The sequence below is a fragment of the Pelodiscus sinensis genome, chromosome 3 (assembly GCF_052426305.1).
Source record: "Pelodiscus sinensis isolate ZL-2025 chromosome 3, ASM5242630v1, whole genome shotgun sequence".
Classification (NCBI taxonomy): domain Eukaryota; kingdom Metazoa; phylum Chordata; order Testudines; family Trionychidae; genus Pelodiscus; species Pelodiscus sinensis.
The window spans coordinates 101,656,953-101,669,590 of record NC_143054.1 but is presented as its reverse complement, the minus strand read 5'-3'; the positions used below and the strand labels follow the sequence as shown (position 1 = coordinate 101,669,590).

The following is a 12,638-nucleotide window of genomic DNA, read 5'->3' as shown; positions in this document are numbered from 1 at the left end:
CATTATCAACCAACCAACGAAGGTGCTAATGGTTCTTGATGTCTGTGTAGAATCTGGTGTTGGTCATCTTCCTTTCCTAATGCAAACTAATGGTTCTTAGTAGCTTCTTGTAACTATTTAGTCTTTAAGGTGCTACTAGACTATTTGTTGTTTTTTAAGTCTTTCCTGTTGCAGACTAACTCGGCTATCCCTCTGAAGCTTATCTACTCACAGTCTCTTTTTTCTTCCTCCCCTCCATTTTTTTTCTTCTCTCCCCCTTCCTCTTTCCCTTATTTATTCTTGGATCTAGACTTCCAACACTCCGGTCATCTGAAGAAGTGGGTTGCGCCCACCAAAGGTCATGATACCATCTACATGTTTTGTTAGTCTTTAAGGTGCTACTAGATTTGCTGTTTTTTAAATTTTTCAATGAAGATGAGACACTTGAGACTTATCCTAACACTAAACTCACAGAAACCAAGTCATGGCTTAGTGCCTTGCCTAGACATGGCTTCCCTTTTGCAGGGGATCCACATCAAAGGAAACCTCACAAAGGTTAATTCTTAGGAATGCTGTTCAGAGTCCCACTTGGAAATTCCTTCCTTAATTGAGTGTGACACTGGGAGACACCAGAGGGCGATGTTACAGATCGTTCTCTAAATTGTGTGTATTTGTATCAGAGTTAGAACTTGAAGAAACATTGTTATCTGAAATAGAGTTTTTTCTTCTTAAACAAAACATTATATGGTGACAAAAACATGCCACCATAGGTTTTTAAGTGCTCCTGAGATAACCAGCTGCAGCTGAACCCAGTTAAACTAGGAGCATTAAAAAGGAAGTGTGCTGCTTTCAGGGAGGGAACACAGACATGTACTGACTAGAAACCAATACAGGGAGCTCTGGAGTCTAAGCGCATCTCTGTATATATTGTTTTGTTGGGGGTGTTTATACAGCATTTGGTTGTTTGGACTAGAGCTGTACAAATACTGCAAAGCAGTCTTCACAAACACTCATTTGAATTCTGAACAGCTGTTTGTTTTAGCTATGGTCATGCTCCTTTTTTCATTATTAGTGTGAAAACATTTTTTGTGTACATGAATATTGGGGAGTGGCTATCCTTCATGTGAATGTTTCTATTTGCGTGTGAACAAAGGTACTCACTGTTGGTTATTTTCTGCTCTAAAAAGTTTCAGTTACCCAAGAGAGGCATGAAACACACCATGTGGCTTAAGTGATGGGTCATACACCGCAATGAGATGAAGTAAACAAGCTGAAAAAATTTCACACAAATTGTGTGTGTTGAATAATTTTTAATAGTTAAGGCATTTTTAGAAATCAAAGTCTGTTTATGGATTCACAAACAGAAGCAAAGGCTAACTTGGATGGAATGAAGACTTTGACCAGCCCTAGTTAGTATTTAAAGATTGTTAAGCTGCTTAAAGGTGATGTGGCCAGAGACTTAAATGGTTTTATTATTTGTGTTAGGATAATTCAGGGAGTAGGCCCCCATTGTGCCAGATGCTATACACACATAATGAGAAGTTGATCCCTCCCTCAAAGAGCTTATAGTTTAATTCAGCAATGGGCAACCTAAGCTATTGAGTATGGCCCTCTATCTCAGTGGGTCACAAGACTCTTGTAACCAAGATGGCCTCTTAGGATAGGGTAGTTTTGCTAATTGCCCTTGTGTAACTAGAATTTGTGGGAGATGCCAACTGAACCGTTGCAGTGCTTTGATTGGATGCAGAAGGAGTGCACATCTCTTACAGTGAGTATTGTGTACAATCAACATCCACCTCACTTTATGTATCCTTGCTTCACCTGCATATCACTTTGATCATACCAGCTGGAAAAAAAACTGTGAATAGAAACTAGTGGAATCTGTCAACCCTGCACATGGGAAACAGTAAATAAAATGTCTTGTGGGACACACATAGAACTCCAAACATTGCCCACCACTGGTCTAACTGATGTGTGGAGCACAAGGTAATAGTGAGACAACTGATAAGCACAAGCAGCACCAGTCACAGCAAGGCTACACACCAGTTGTGTATTACTTTGGAGAGAAGAAACTCTCTAAAAGAAGCTGAAACCCTTCAAGAAGGCTTCTCTGCTGTACTTTGGGCTCTTGACAAATTCCTGTCCAGCCCCAGGCCCTGACACAGCATTATATAAACTATTGATGAGCTCTCTGAAAAGATACAAACCTCAGCCAAGCCTGCTGATGCTGTTGAGCTGTAAGACTGAAGAAAATAACAAGCAGTCTACACCTAGATAAAACCCAAACAAGGTGAAAAATGACTCCTTTGAAAAGATAACAATGAAAGCTATTTTACAGCAGTGCAGGGTACTATTTAGTAAAGCACAAGAGCATGAAGAAAAGTGCTTTTCTTTGCATCTGGAAACATATGGACAGTATTGCCATTTGACTGCTTAATGTGTATTCTTCAGAAGGACCAAAACAGTCTTCCTGACTGGAATGTGAATAGTCTTTCTAAGTCTGCTATTTCAAAGAGAACTGACATAAGCATCCAATTCTGATGCTTCTGGGTATTTTAATGTTAATAATTAAAATCATAATGTTCATCCCTCTTCCCCCTCTCCCCCCACCTGGCTTTACCAACATGCTTGTTAGGGTCTGTGTTATGTTTCACCCTACTCAAACAAAAGTATTTGTCATTATTGTTGAGACAGTTTCATATAAAGATGGGTGAAATGGGTCCAGATAAATTAAGACCCTTCACCCAGAATTCAAACTTATACCTAAGCTTCTGAGAGCTTTACAAACATTTTTTTTCTTCTCCCTCCTTGTCTTTACACACATTTACCTCTTAAATTTCTAGTGTGATGGAAAGCTAGAAAGAGATATACCATATTATCAAAAGACAAGCTATTTTTGTAACAGTTCCATCCAAAATGGAAATGAGAACCTTTGAGTGCTTATCTGAAAACACTATGAACTCCATATCTTTTGTCATGCACCTTTCACTCATTCTGTGCACTAAACTAATATTATTATGACAAATGTCAATAAAGTAATACTGAAACTAAAGCTTGTTGGGAAAAATGTTGGTTCATTGAAAACTAAGCTGCTGGTGGGAATAGATCAATTCTGATACATTTTCCAACTTGAAAAAATGATGAACATTTTCAAAAGTGTCAAAATGGGACAATTTTCAAAATGACAAATCACGGCATCCTGTTTCTCAAAATTAGGCCCTTAAGCTATGTCTACACTACAAGGTTATTTCGAAATAACTCCCAAAACAACTATTTTGAAATAACACATCCACACTACAAATCCTCATTGAAATAGCACAGATTGAAATAGCTCATTCACACTCATTGGAGCCTGAATCACATTTAAGATGGTGCCTGGAAGCTCTCTGGGCAGGGCATGAGGACAGCAGTCACTTCCTGAAACCGCTTCCTGATGCTATCTGAGGCTTATGCTTAAAAAGGGCTCCCACTACAGTCATGTCTCATACCCTTCTCCATTGCCTACCTTCTTGAGGGACAGCAAACTTACATTGCACGCTCTGGTTACCCTTCCAGACATTACAGCAATCCTGCCATGGAGCCAGACCTGCTGCACAGCAGTGCCAGACTCTTAGACCACTTGCTGCACCTCCTGGTGCAGTTAATGTAGGCTGCCTTCATGACACTGCAGAACCAAGATGGCCAGTTCAGATTTGGGCACCTCCTCAGCCTGACTCAGGCACTCCTACCCCACATCCCTCCCAACCTCACCAGGACACTGTGGACCTGCATTTCTGGCATGGGGACACCAGTTCTGACTGGATCGTCATGGAGCAGTGGGATGACCAGCAGTAGCTCCAGAACTTCCGCATGTGGAAAAATACCTTCCTGGAGCTTTGCGAGTGGCTCGCCCTGGCTCTCCAGCAACAGGACACCCATCTGCAACATGCAATCCTCCTCCAGAAGCATGTGGCCATTGCACTTTGGAAGCTCGCCAAGCCGGAAAGCTAGCACTTGGTCGGGAACCAGGTTGGGGTGGGGAGATTGACCGTCAGGACCATGCTCATGACTCTTACTATTGTCCCAGGGGGGCAATCTACTGCAATGGGTTCTCTAGGAAAGTGCTGGAATCTCCATCACTAGAGGTTTTGCAGTCCTGGAATCACAAAGCCCTGCTCGGGTAGTTGGGGTTGCTCCTGCTGTGGGAAAGGACTTGGGCTCTGGGACCTCCCAAAGGCTCCTGCAACCCTGTGAATCTGTGTTCCTGTGAATCTGTGTTTTACAAGTGGTGAGGGCCATCAACACCACCCTGCTGTGGAGGGTCATCACCCTGGGCAACGTCAACCCCATCATCACCAGCTTTGCCACCATAGGCTTCCCCAATTGCGGGGGATGGGTGGCGGAGATTGATGACACCCACATCCGCATCCTGGCCCCTGACCACCAGGCCTCCAACTATATAAATAGAAAGGAGTACTTTTCAATGGTCCAGCAGGGCCTCGTGGACCACTTCACGGACATTAATGTCGGGTGGTCAGGGAAGACACACGACACCCGCATATTCTGGAACTCCAGCTTTTTCCAGAGGATGACGTTGGCACTTTATGACAGGGTACGCACCCTTTGGGGGTGCCTCCCAGAGTGCTGACAAGGCAAATGCCACTCGTCTTCCTGCTCTCTGAGACTTCTCACCACTCTGTCATGCTGGGCCAGATTCCTGGTCTCCCACAACCAAGGAACACAGCTGAGATTGCTGCCTCCCACCCCAAGAAGCAGTACAGACACTAAAATTCTTCAGGTCCAAGGAAAATGCAATTTGGGGCCCAGCCTCCTGGAATACAACTCCTCAAATGGGATCAGAACCCCACATGAATTATTAGGAAAGCACCCTTCAACAATGAAAGGGGGAATGTACACACTGGTGGCTCCTTCAGGTAGCAGTTATTTACACTAGGCTTGATAGTAAACAAAAGTGATCTTATTAAGTACAAGCAGTAGGAATTAAGTGGTAATAAGCGAGAACAAGCACAACAAAGTAGATTACAAACTTAAAATAAAAGAAAACATTTAGCTCATTCTAACACTAAAACCTCAGTACAAACTTATTACAAACTCACTCTAAAACTGTTCCTTTTTCTGCTAATCCTTCAAAACCAGGGCAGCTCCTCACCCTGAGGACTTTGGATCCCTTTCTTGGGAGTGCCCCAGGCAAAGACAAAAGACCTGCTAGTTTCCTATTGTTTTAAAGATTCCAACTTTTTTATGAGAAGTTACGTGGCCAGTCCCTAGCAGTTAGGGGAGGCCATGTGACTTCCAAAGATCAACTACTCTTAAGACTTAAGGACAAAAGGCTATTTACATACGGCTGCCCAGACATTGAGACATCCCAGCATTGGAAACACCCTTCATGACTTTCCTTTGCACATTTAAAACCATAAAGCATTCCATATTCCATATGTCAAATTTTATACACAAGGATGATACCTATGCCGAAATAAGAAAAACAAATCCGGTGGATTATGACATGAAGGTTGATAGGTTACATGAGACAGTTTGTCCAAAGCACCTTTGAGTTAGGTGAATCTGTATCCACTGCACCATGGGGATGTGGACATGCCTATTTGCATATGGGTGATGTAGCCTACCCCTTCCTCCCCTGGCTAATGAAGCTGTACACGGGACACCTAGACTCCACCAAACAGTGATACAACACCAGGCTCAGCAGGTGCCACATCATGGTAGAATGTGAACAGAGTGGCCACCGATAGAGTGAAAGGTTATTATTGTGCTTTAGCAAGCCCATTATTTCGAAATAATTTTGAAATAATGGATTTGCTGTGTGGATGCTCACCTTGTTATTTTGAAATAACTCAGTAGTGTGGACATGCCCATAATGGCTAGCATATAAGGAGCAAATCCAGGGTGGGCAGTGAAGGCAGGGCTGGGCGAGGCAAGCCTTGAGCCCAACCTCCAGCCCCACCCCTTCTGCTAGGCCCCACGCCTTCCCCAGATCCTGGGAGGCAAGACAGTGCACCCGTGCCCCCCTTCCAACCACAGGAAGGGGTGGGGAGAATGCACTCACTCACCACAGCCTCTCCAGCCCCAGAGGACGGTGTGCTGTGCAGCCCGGCCTGAGCCCCGCTCAGCCTCAGGGGAGGGAGGACGCAGGGCATGCTGTCCCATGAAGCAGTCATTCTGGAGGTGGAATGTGGGCGGGACTATACGGGGTGGTTTGGGAAGACAAAGCCTTCCCCCACCTTACATACTGGATGCCCATGGACAAAGTCATTGTCAAACTGATGGTTGTGACTAAGTTACAAATAGACCTGTTCTTTGCACATGGATGGGAAACATTCTAGCAAAATTGATCATAACAAATGGGAAAAATGAAGCACAGAAAAGTTAAGAAATGATTACGGTCATAGAGAATAAGGAACAAAACCAAACACTTATTCCTGGTTCCCTGCTCTAATCATTAGATTGCAAGGCATAAAAAAGTGCCACCTATTCATATGTTCTGACATGACAGATTCAACCAATAATCGTCTTCCTTAGCAATAGTGAAAACCCCTGAAATTAGAGATCCAATTAAATCATACCTATTAAACACAAAGACCAATTGTCTAGTCATTCCTTAACTCAACCTTTACTCCTCTCATCCTTGTGGCCATGTGAGTTCCACAGAATGTCTCAACAATCAGTAGCACAGCACAGATTCTCTGGGAAGCACAAAAAGAAAACTTTGTTTCTATTTGTTTGCCTTTTTAACTCTCACCGCCATCCCATCTCATCTTATTACAGAAGCAGCAGTAATGTTCAAGGAGGTAAAGCACAGTCACAATAAGCACATGCCTATTTTTAAAAATATTCTTCTGCATTCTTCCAACTTTCATGCACAACACCTAGTGCACATGCACATTAGGGTGTGGCACTACTCTGATTTGTGTGCTGGGTCAGGTATTTTGGGCTCATCATTCAGACAAAAGTGCTTTAAAAATATTGGTTCAACATATGCAATTTTCAAATGTGAATATTGGCAGTAAGTCAACCAAGAAGAACAATTTATTTCATTAACATGAGCATAATCTTTTTTTAAAAAAATCAGTATTAAGCAATGAGAAGAGATCATCTTGGTCTATGCTTAGATTAAGTGGAGTACTTCATGCAACAATAAATGCGTTGCATTTCTTGTGGTTTATTATATGATGTTACAAAAGTAAAAGCCTAGGATCTGATGCAGAGAAAGGCTGTCTAGCTATTCACAATCTGACAAATATCTATATCATATCTGAGTGCCATTCAAAGCAGCGTAAAATGTTTGTACAATCATCCAAGGACTTCACTATGTCTGAGAATTTGAAAATGTGTAACATCTTTTTCTGATCATTTGAGGAGTGTCAAGATTTATTAATGGTACTCATTATTTCATTCATGAATACAGCTATTTCATATATCATGTGATCATACATTTTGACTATTTCATCATGTTCCTTATTCAAAAAACATCTATTTCACCAATAAAATACATTCTGTTTTAGTAGAGGCTAAAAATAGGAAAAGCATCCACAGTACTAGCTTGCAATAGACTGAAAATAAATCCATGCAATCATAACTCTTACAGAGAATAATGGAACAAAGTCAAAGATATGTTCATTTACTTCCCCATTTTAAAAAAGCAATTTCTTATATAACACATGGCAAGAGATTTGTATGAAATGCATGTGAAATATATGTCCTGTGATCCAGAAGAATATACCGTATATTGACAGTACAACAGAATGCAATCTTGATGCAATCTGGTCCATCCCAAATAACCAAAATTTACTCTTCAGAAGAGTTTTTATGAGACCTATGATAAGCCTGCTGTTTGGAGAGAGAGGATGACTTTCCTAATCTTCCCTTCATCTTGGCCAAACTTAGGTATGTCTCAACAGCTTTTTTCGACACAGTAATAAATAAGTAAACAAATAAATAAATCTGGAATGGAGATCTACAATACAGCAGAAAAAGGGAGCCCTTATACACATATCAGAGGGGTAGCTGTGTTAGTCTGAATCTGCAAATCTGACGAAGTGGGTCTTTGCCCACGAAAGCTTATGCTCCAATAAATCTGTTAGTCTATAAGGTGCCACAGGACTCCTCGACACTTATACACATTTACATCCTGATGCCATAAGACAGGGCTACTCAACATGAAGCCTGTGGGTGAATCCTTTGAACATGGCTTGCACTGGGAACATACTTCATAATAGCAAGGCATCTCCCAGGCAGGGTGAGCATTAAAAGATACAAGCGGATGGGCTGTCTAGAACTGACAGGTACAGCGTGTCGACGTTTCTAGCCCCCAGGGAGGAGGTCCCAGGAGTGCCAGAGTATTGTGGGAAGTGCTTTGTATTCATGCCTGTCAGTGTGAACAAAGCTATTTGCATATATTTGCATGTATATTCAACCACACTTAAGTTGTGGCCCTCAGCATGTGCTGTGAGTATCACTGTGGCCCCAGGGGCTTCCAAAGTTGAGTAGCCCTGCCCTAGAAGATGACCCCAAATATATGTCTATAGTTCCAAAGATGGGACTATGTAATATTGATAAAAAACAATTAACTGTGTGCTAGGCATCCCATAAAAACAGAGGATTCAAAAGATATTATGTAACAAATGTTTATTAATATTTATAGTATATTCTGAAAATGGGAGGCTTATTGTATCTAGTATTTTAAGAAAAGCACTACTTTATTATTTTCTTTCCATCAACTTTATAGTGAATTAAAATAAAGAGGTTTTAACTTATTTTTAAAATTCATGTTTAAACTTAATCCAAAGTATTTCCTGCTTTTCTTGTTTCCCCACATTAACATTCTATGTGCTACATGCCTACTAATAGATTATGTGAGCATGCACTGCAGATATATTCATCAGCACAGGTGCACATATGGCTCTCACTCTATGTTCAACATTCAAGGATAGATTCTTGCAGAAAACATTACTGCCCTCAGATTTCCACTGGCCAGTCTGACATCATCCCCAGTTCACAGACCCTTACTGCCACCTTCCAGAGCATGCTTGTACCTATCTGCATGCTGGCTCCATGAATATTTAAGAGAGAGGTTGAGAGGAGACTTACTGAAGATCCATCTGTTAAGCTGCTGGAGCAATAACAGGCACCCCTGAATTGGCCGCACACACACAGTACATAATAATGCCAGGATTCAACAGGGAATTTAAGATATTCAGCTGATCCACTGTCCAAAGCAAGCTGCAGGAAAGAAAAGGGTAGAAATGGCACATAAATGGTGAAAGAGGAATTTACGAGCAAATACGGTGAAAACTATCTCTGCAAAAATCATCTGTGACTAGTAATAAATAGTAGCCTTAATCTATCACTCTTTATGACAAGTTTACAGTTATTCTGCCCTATTTAAACTCTGCTACAGTATCCCTCATCTTATTTGACTTGAACAAACCCTGGTAGTATCACATTACAGCAAACAAGAAATCACATAGCAAACAATGTTTATTGGACTTACCTGATTTCTGCCAGTTATTTCAATGTCCAGTACTGTATCTCAGCATTTTGGGGGCAGTATGGGACCACCACCAGAAATCAGTCACAAATCAGGCCACTTTGGAGATTCCTACACTGAACTGGAAACCCTTTAACTCAGGTCTGCTGTTTGAGCTGTGTCCTTACTGTAAAATGACAGGGATTGGACCCAAGTCTGAGAAGAACATGGGCTCTGATACCCCATCCCCAAAACAGGGGGTTAGGACTTAGGTTCTGAGTGCTTGCTGAGCCAAGTTAGACTGATTTGTATGTAGACAGAATGAGGACTTGGACTCAAACCTGAGTCAGAGCCTGAGCTTAGAATACAGTATAAACATACACAAAGTCTTCTGCTGTCACCTAATGAAAGGTGGGGTTTTTTTTCTTTCTTGAGAAAAAACTACATCAGGGTTTCTAATACATCTTCATGGCTCAGAAAAAATTGAGTCAACCTCCTTGAGGGCATGTCATTCCTGTGTTAATATGGAAGCTGAAGGACAGCAGCTATGTTCTCTCTCGGTTTCATGAATTTCAGATTATGTTTTCTCCAATGATTCATTTAAAATTGAAATGAAGTGTCCTTAAAGGAAGAGGAGAAAAAAGCTGCATTATTTTTAAAAACAAGTTACATATTTTTAAGAGAATACTGAAGAACAGATGCTTTTCTCAGAATGAAGCAACAGTTTGTGATTTGTAGTTACACTGTATATTCCTGCCCTTTTTTTTTTCTTCATCCACCATTGCTCAGCATCAGAGGACTCCAGGGGAATACTATTTCTTAAAACAAATTTCTAAAGAACTTGTCTACAGTATGACATTTATCACTTTAAACACCATTTTTTTTACTATTGCATTGGCTGTGATTTTTTAGGGCGATTTATCTGGGAAAATAATTGTGTTCAGCAGTATGTCAAATACCCATGATGAAGTGCAATTGGGACCAGAGTTTAACCACATCTGCTAGATATGGACCGCAAAGTTGTGAGCAGAATGGTATCAGCTAATTTAGGGTATGCCTACACAGCAACATTATTTTGAAATAACTAGTCTTATTTCAAAATATCTTAGTCCACATCTACACAGCAGGCAGTTATTTCAAAATATCAAAATACTGTCAAGCTGGAGTACTTCTTACTCCGACTCCTGTAACCCTCATTGCATGAGGAGTAAAGGAACTCAGAAGAAGAGTGCTCTATTTCGAAATAAGTGCTGTGTAGACACTCCCAATTTTGAAATAAGCTATTTTGACTTAAGCTATGCAATTAGTGTAGCTCAATTTGCATAGCTTATTTTGACTTAAGCTTTGCTGTGTAGACACGCCCTTAGTTATTAAGTGGGTCTAAACACAATACAATGTCCTCATGCAACTGAGCTTATATACATTGTTTGAAAACAGTGATAAAGTTCTTACCAATGGGAAATAAAGCTGTGTAAAGTTTAAATCCCCAAATACCCAAATTATTTGCCTTTCAATCAAGTTAATTGGCCTAAACCTAATTTTTTTCAAGTGAGAAAGAAGTATCAGTCCAGATTCCTTTTTAGTCCCAACACAAAATATATAAGCCAAGAATATACATGGTTTTGCACTATTTTGTATTATGAAGTATTGCTAATAAGATTAGGCAATCAAGATTTGTGTAATGAGATACAGAAGTGGAAGAGAGTCAGACAGGCACATTATGAAGGAGAGAGAGAACAAAAATGACAATGAATACGTTTCCCCCATAGTAAAGCTTATAGAGAAAATATATTATTGAGATAGAAACAAAGCCATCCTATTTTACATCATAATGAAGCCTTCTCCTCTTTTAATATATAACAGAAAGAAGAAGGTATATCTGCTGTATTTAATTTTACATTTCAGAAGGATAGTCCAGTAATACGGGCACTAACCTAGCTTTGGGTGAGTTGAGCTCTAATCTCCCAAAGACCTCTTGCATGACCTTTAGTAAGTCACTTACTTCTCTGAGCCTCAATTCTCCATCTCTAAAGTAGGATGATACTTTATTACTTCACAGGGATATTGAGAGAATAAATATATTACGGATGGAGTATGAAGTGCTCAGAAGTTACAATAATGGTTTGTGATTTGTAGTTATCACAAGCCATTATTGTAACTTCTGAGCACTTCATACTTTGCCTGTAATATTTTTAATGTAAAAAAACTACTGTAAATGAGTTGCAGAATGCGACTAATATCTGAACCTTCAGAAAAGATGATCCATTAATATATATAATTTCATTCTTAGACTATCCTGAGATGTTATTTGTGTGACACTATATCATATCATGTAATTACTTGGATGGCATCATTTGACATAGGACAAGCTACGTAAGCCAATGCTCTATGTCCAAAACCAGTGATTAAAAAAACAAACAAACAACAACTGTGCTTGTAACTACTGTCCTTGACAGCCAAATGCTTTACAAAATATACTTGGCGAGAGCTATTGAATGTTTACATTCCTGGCTGAATAGAAGGGGTTGCGCATACACAGTAACCACGTTTAACATTTCTATAGAAAAAACAATTAGCACAAAATGTTGGACTGTAGAGTTAACAGGAGAGATGGAATCTGATCACTATCATCTAAATATACTCTTGCAATTCTCTTCCTTTGAAAGCAGCCATCACTGTGGGAGGGGTGCATTCAAGGGTAGTAGCTATAAACAACACAAACAATATGTTACTTGTTTCTCTTTAAAAGATTGCCAGCCAATACATACCCTATAGGTGTCTCCTTCCTACTGATGGATATTTTGTTCAGCATTTTCTGAGGATTTAGTCAATCTGGATTTCTTTAATCCCCTTTTAAAAGGCATTGCTGAGAACTGAATCTGACTGATATGGTCTTTCAGTCATCTAGTTACAGGCTTAAACAGTTCCAGCTTCCTCTTAAATGGGACAGAAATGCAGATGATCTATCAGCTGTCTGACTAGGCAGTTAGATGTGTGCATGCAGCAGTATCCATGAGGGTTTGTTGTAGAGTTAGCAGTTAAGGAAACTTGGTGGGGGAAGCTCTGAACAAGGTTAAGTGGAGAGACTTTTTGCCTCTGGCCCATATCAATCTGAGATAAAGAAGAGAAATTTGCCAGTAACTGGCCCTAAAGCATTCATTCTAGAGATGGCATTCTT

At 40.4% G+C, this 12,638-nt stretch overlaps 1 long non-coding RNA gene across 1 annotated transcript in view; it reads right to left on the bottom strand.

Moving 5' to 3' along the window:
- LOC102443371 (uncharacterized) overlaps positions 1-12,394 on the bottom strand; it is a 39,005-nt gene extending 26,611 nt beyond the window's left edge. Inside the window, exons 1-3 of the long non-coding RNA XR_331306.5 lie at positions 12,229-12,394; positions 9,485-10,081; positions 9,082-9,213 (exon numbers count right to left, since the gene is read on the bottom strand). This is a non-coding gene — a long non-coding RNA (uncharacterized LOC102443371). The remainder of the gene's footprint in view (positions 1-9,081; positions 9,214-9,484; positions 10,082-12,228) is intronic.
- Positions 12,395-12,638: the final 244 nt, after the last annotated feature.